Here is a 6327-nt window from a genome sequence, read left to right on the forward strand (position 1 = left end):
TTATAATCCTTCTTTTTCTATATCCTAGATTCTAATCTTTAATCCTTCTTAAACCCTTCCTTCTTTATATTCTAGATTCATTAATCCTTCTTAAAACCCTTCCTTCTCTATATTCTAGATTCATTAATCCTTCTTAAAATCCTTCCTTCTCTATATTATAGATTATTTTATACTTTTTATAATCGTTCCTACTCCATATTCTAGATTCTTTAATCCTTCCTCTTTTATATTCTAGATTCTTTAATTCTTCTTAAAATTCATTTTTCTCTATATTTTAGACTCTTTTTATCTGTAAATTTTTTAATCCTTCTTATAATCCTTCTTTCTCTATATTCTAAATTCTTTAATCTTTTTTATAATCCTTCCTTCTCTATATATCTGTAGATTTTTTAATTATATCCTGCCTTCTCTATTTCCTAGATTCTATAATCCTTCTTAAAATCCTTCCTTCTCTATATTCTAGATTCTTTAATCCTTCTTAGAATCCTTTCCTCTCTATCTTCTAGATTATTTAATCCTTCTGCTAATCCTTCTTTCTCTATATTCTAGATTTTTTAAAACTTTATATAATCCTTTCTGCTCTATATTCTAGATTCTTTAATCCTTCTTAAATCCTTCCTTCTCTATATTCTAGATTCTTTAGTCCTTAACCATCCTGATAACTTAAACTTGATAAATATTGAATTTAAAGAGCATTCAAGAGAAATCTTCAACTTTTCAATTTTATTTTAAGATCAGATTTCATAAATCACAAATATAAGATCTTATCCCAGTTGAATTTAAACCTATTTGCAAATATATTAAGGATTAAACGTCTTTCCCCGAGCTAGGACAAAACTTGTATCTTAAACCTGTGGTTTCAGCGCTCAGACGATTCATTTCCCCTTTGACGGTTCAACGAGATCGCCTTAGACTGTGGATACCAAATTTGGTGCCAGGAACGGACAACACTCCCCGCAAGGAAGTTAAACTGCCATTTTAAATCAAAGATACTTATGAGAAAATACAGTGCAAGAAATAAACAAACTTTTAAAACCCCAACTCAGGAACATAAATATTATTCAATATTGCAGTGACAAACATAAAAAGGCATAAAAATGTTTGTTGTTCTAATATTTTTGTACAATGTTTATTTTGCAGTAAATCTTTATCCGTCCCGCAATAATATATTTGGGGGAAATGGTTTCAGAAATATGATTTGGAAACAAGAGACCAACATGGCAGACAGTTTCACTAGTGTACTGTATTTGTATATAAGTTTGCCAGTTTTATTAACACATTTTAATTTAATAATGCTGTTCTCCTTAGAAATAATTTAACGTCTTAATATTGCTGTGTCCATATATAACATGAAAAATATATTAAATTTTGTCAAGCGGGGTTCCAAAACTTGTTAAAATTATTTTTTATTCATTTATTTCGATTTTTACAAGATTGGATTCCAGGTTTCCGGTCCCTACTCTCTGAAGTATTAAATGTCGTGGCTCCTGAAAGGCTGAAATATAAACGGGTTTGTAGCAGCAATAAATTTCTCTTCCTTCGACCTTATGTCTCCATGTCCCTCTCCCCTTTTTACCATGCCCCCCCCCCCTCTTGTCCTTAACCATTATTTATAGTGTAGATAAACGCTTCCCTCCTTGTTTTGATTATGAACAAAATTTGTAGATTTTATAAAAAATATTTTATTTCTTTCAAATTTTGATTTAAATCTTTAAGCAAGCTTGTCAAACTTTGATGTTCAATATCTTCTATATTTTTCGTCTTATTTGGAAAAATTATTCAAAATTATTCTAAATTACAAAAATTACAGAAATTACAAAAATATTTTTACCTTCACTTTTACTGTACTTTCGTTCATTTGTCAGTTTCGATGTCTTTATCATCTTTTCGCATTAAGTCGCGGTTTCTCTCTTTTTGACTACTCCGTTTTTTCAATTCCGTTCTTTATTTCTTTTCTCATTTTTTTTCAAAACTTCCTTCCTCTTGGTGGGTCTTCCGATTTCCGTTTTCCGTTTTTCCGTTTTCCGTCTGTAAATTCTAATAGAAATAACAAAGGAATTGAGTCTTTGCCACAAATTTAGTTTTTGTAAAACCTATATCTTTGCAACCTTATGATGTAAACTTTTGATATTTCAAACTTACATTATTTGATCTAATAGCATTCATAGTTCGAAATATTAAAGGTCTACGACATTGGGTTGCAACGATATTGAAATTAATAAATCAGAGTTTGTGGCAAAAACTCAATTCCTTTAAAAAAAATGACATGAGAATGTTCGATTAACAAAGGGCGTGAATGGAATGGCAGGAAGAGTTAAGGGGAGGAGGTGGAGGCGTGTTGAGTTGATGATTCCTATTATATAAAGTATAAAGAGAAGATAAAGCTCTTTACATCCTTCTGTCTTCCAAGAAAATGTCAATTTTACGGTATGCCCAAAGTCTCTTACAGATAATCTATCTATTGTCCCCCGATCATCTATCTGTCAATCTATCTACTTTTCTATATGTCTATACAATTCTTATCCATCTCTTCAGTCATCCAAAACTGATCTGATCATATCCTCCGATCCAAAACTGATTTGATCACATCCTCCGATTCAAAACTGATCTGATCATATCCTCCGATCCCAAATTACTCCATCATTACCCCAGGCACACTCAACTAGTAATTTACCCAATTGAATATTAAAAACGATTGTATACAAACATTTTATTTTTACTAAAACTGTATTTTTTAGGGTTGAAATAAATTCATTTATTTACAACTTTCAGAAAATTAAAGTCTAATAATATTTTCAGCTTACAAAAACTACATCCAAGAGGCTTTTAAAGAATATTAACAAGGTTGATGTTAATAGATTTTCCTCTTTTTTTTGGTTCGGACTTTACATGATACATTTTACATTTTTGGGATCACTCGTATATTTTCGATGTTTACCTCCCAGGCTCCTACTGCATTAGTTACCCATATATAAAACTGTCTCTTAAAAAATGTCTCTCCTTGTTTCAAGTGACCCTCTATTTGAAGAGTGGAATGTCTGATTCTCGATGGTACTATATCTATCGGAGTAACGGTGGATTGAACGTGTTCGATTCTGACAATTTCTTTAATTGTCTCTGTAGAATTGTACAGAAATCATAATTAAAAAAATAACACATTTTTAACTATGTAAAATATATAAAGATACATGTTAAATTACGTTTACAGTCCCTTTAGATTAATTTTTTTCCAGTTTGGTTTTGTTAATAAAATAAGACTTTCGAATATACCGATTATCTTTATCTTTGGAAAAATATCATTTTTTCTTCTCTTCATACTGGCGATATTCCAGGTTGTGTATATGGAAGAGATTGCCAATTTTCTCCCAATAAACCAGGGAAATATTGAAAATATTTCATTTCTAACCTTGGCTTCTTAAACTTCAAACACATTTTTACTTTTTTATTTAAATAGAAAACATCTAAAACAAATTTTAGTTTATAAAAGCATGGATAGGGATGGATCGTTTTCGCTTTTTAAAAAGACGATCGGATCGTTTCGTTTTAAAACGTCGAAGAAAGACGAATAACGAAATGTTAGTTTTTAAAAATGATCGTTTTTGAAAAAGATTGTTTTTAAAACTAAAAACGAAGAAGTCTTTTTTCAGTTTTAGTTCGTCATATCATTAACGAATGTTTTTAATTTTTGACAGTCGTTAATGACGACCCTTCCTTAACGACCGTTAACGTCGTTCTTCGTTTACGATGGTTAACGACTTTCTTTAGACAAAATACATTTTTTTGGTTGGAAAACCCTTAGATCAGAAAACTTTTAGGCTATTTCTTTCGATAAAAAAGGCCATTTAGAACAACATGCAGAAACATATCTTTCTGAAACAATTGAAATTAATTGTCATAAAACTAAGATTCATTAGTAAACAAAAGTAAAAAAAAGTTTGTTTTTTTTAAGTTAAAAGCGAGTGATTCGTTTGTTGTGAGCTTTTAACCATAGTTTAAAAAAACGATCGTTTAAAAAAACCGATTAACAATCCGTGGCGGTATATACTTGTTGGTAACATATCTTTAGGAATGAGATATACATAATGAGATATACAGCTTAAGAATTAAGATTAAACTTTTTAACCCCGAATATGCAATCTGACCATTTTGAGTAGTAGTTCATGCAGAAGAATGTGCAAGTCGTTTTTGCAGAGAACCCGGACAGTTAAAAATAATTAGTTTTCAAAATTATAAACATTGACATCTATTTTTAATAACAGACAAAACTTTTAGGGGCATCGTAGTGAATTTGCTATTTGCATTGGTCAAAACTGTAAATTTGCCGATTAATTGCTCCCAAAATTGCTGAATAAAGACTAGAGAGAAGTTGTTAATTGAATTCCGTCCAGGCCCGTAACGAGGCGTTTCTGTGGGAGTGAAGTGACACCAAGTGAAAAGCATTTTTTTCTAGTCATTAAATTAGTCATTTTATCTTGATTATGATGATTTTTTACATTTTACACGGCTTAAATCGTTTAACTTTTGACAACAAAGATGTAATTCAACACATTTCTTAAACTAATTATTTTCACTGCAATTTGACGTTTTTATGTTAAAGAACATTTCATAATTTATGTATCTGATTATACAGTACATGATATGTTTGATGTTTTTAAGCATAGTTATTCTAGCTTAAATATCATGATATAAATACCTTACCAAGAAATTTGTATGTCAAAACTATTTATAATATATATAGCTTGATTTTTTAGTCTTTCTAGTAAACAAAAAAATTACCAATATCTTTACATTACAACCTTTCTGACTTAACGATCTTTGAAAAATCTATCAATTGCTTGAGTTTGCGATCCTATTGGATCACAAGTACATGCGATCGTCCGATTGACCCCCCCCCCCCCATATACCGATTTCTGGTCAACCTTGTATAAAGAAATGTATCTATGGTTAATGGACCGTATATACTAGACAACATTCATCATAAAACGTGTCCAGACACATAAGAACAGTAAAATTATCGCAGAAGCGTCTTTATCTCTACCCCCCCCCCCTCTGTTTAAAAACAAAGAGAATGTCTTGCACTATCAACATACTTAAACAGGAAAACTGATACTTACAAACCAACTTTGGTTCCAGTCCTTTACATGTTTGAAGGTAAAACTATTGAATTCTAAATCCGTTAAAACGAGGCAATTAGTCTGATCCCCTCACACTAAAAGCTATCCATATATCTTTGCGACCCAATTTTGTAGACCTTAGATATTTCAAACTGTGAATTCTGGGAAAAGAATTAGTCTTAAGTTTAAAACATCAAAGGTGTTTTCATCATCAGATTGCAGAGGTAGGAATTAGGATTATTTGAGTTTGTGGCAAGAACTCAATTCCTTTCAGTGCAGTCGTCTGATTTACCCCCTCCGATTTATTCACTTGGTAAAAAATTATCTGGTCTAGCAGATTTATAATGGAACTGAGTTTTTGCCACAAACTCAAATATTCTTATCCCTATATCTTGGCCACCCAATGTCGTAGACCTTAGATATTTCAAACTATTAATTCTGTAAGATCAAATAACCTAAGTTTGAAATATCAAAGGTTTATACCCACTGGTTGCAGAGATATAGAAATTAGAAAATTTGAGGTTGCGGCAAAAACTCAATTCCTTTGAAAAGATAAAAGATATAGAATTAGAAAATCTAATTTGTGACAGAAGACTCCATTCGCAGAGAAATTAGCAGTAAAATAATTACAATAAAAATTTTAATACACTTTTTGTACAAAAGTCAATTTTTGCTGGTCAAATTATTTTCTCTTTTAAAAATAAAATGGTAAAATATCTACTTATTTATATTTATTTACGAGGTTTGTTGTTTCCTTATTGTTAAAAGTCTGGTTCTTTGCAATATACTAATTTATAGATGCATGCTTCCGGGAAAAGTTTTGAATTTTTAATAACTTAAAGTGAAGCGGAGAGGGGGAAATTCAGATAATCTAATCATTATATAAACTACACATAAAATATAAAATGATATTTATGACATGAGATAAATATGAGATATCTAGGAAATAGTATTTATGACATCAAATATATAAAATATCCAGTTACAGATACAATAGACTCAGGGTCAGTAAAAGTTTATTATTTCTGACCAATGAGAAAACTAAGAAAAATATTTTGACAACTTTTAAAATTAAGGACAGGATATAAATTTTTCAATATCATATGATAATGTTCTAGAAATATTAAATCGAGTTCAGTTGTACTTTTTAGTAAAATCATTCTTTTTTCATAAAAAAATTACAAATTGTTAAAAAAAATTAACGCTAAACTTA

The sequence above is a fragment of the Eurytemora carolleeae genome, unplaced genomic scaffold (genome assembly GCF_000591075.1).
Source record: "Eurytemora carolleeae unplaced genomic scaffold, Eaff_2.0 scaffold1071, whole genome shotgun sequence".
Taxonomy (NCBI): domain Eukaryota; kingdom Metazoa; phylum Arthropoda; class Copepoda; order Calanoida; family Temoridae; genus Eurytemora; species Eurytemora carolleeae.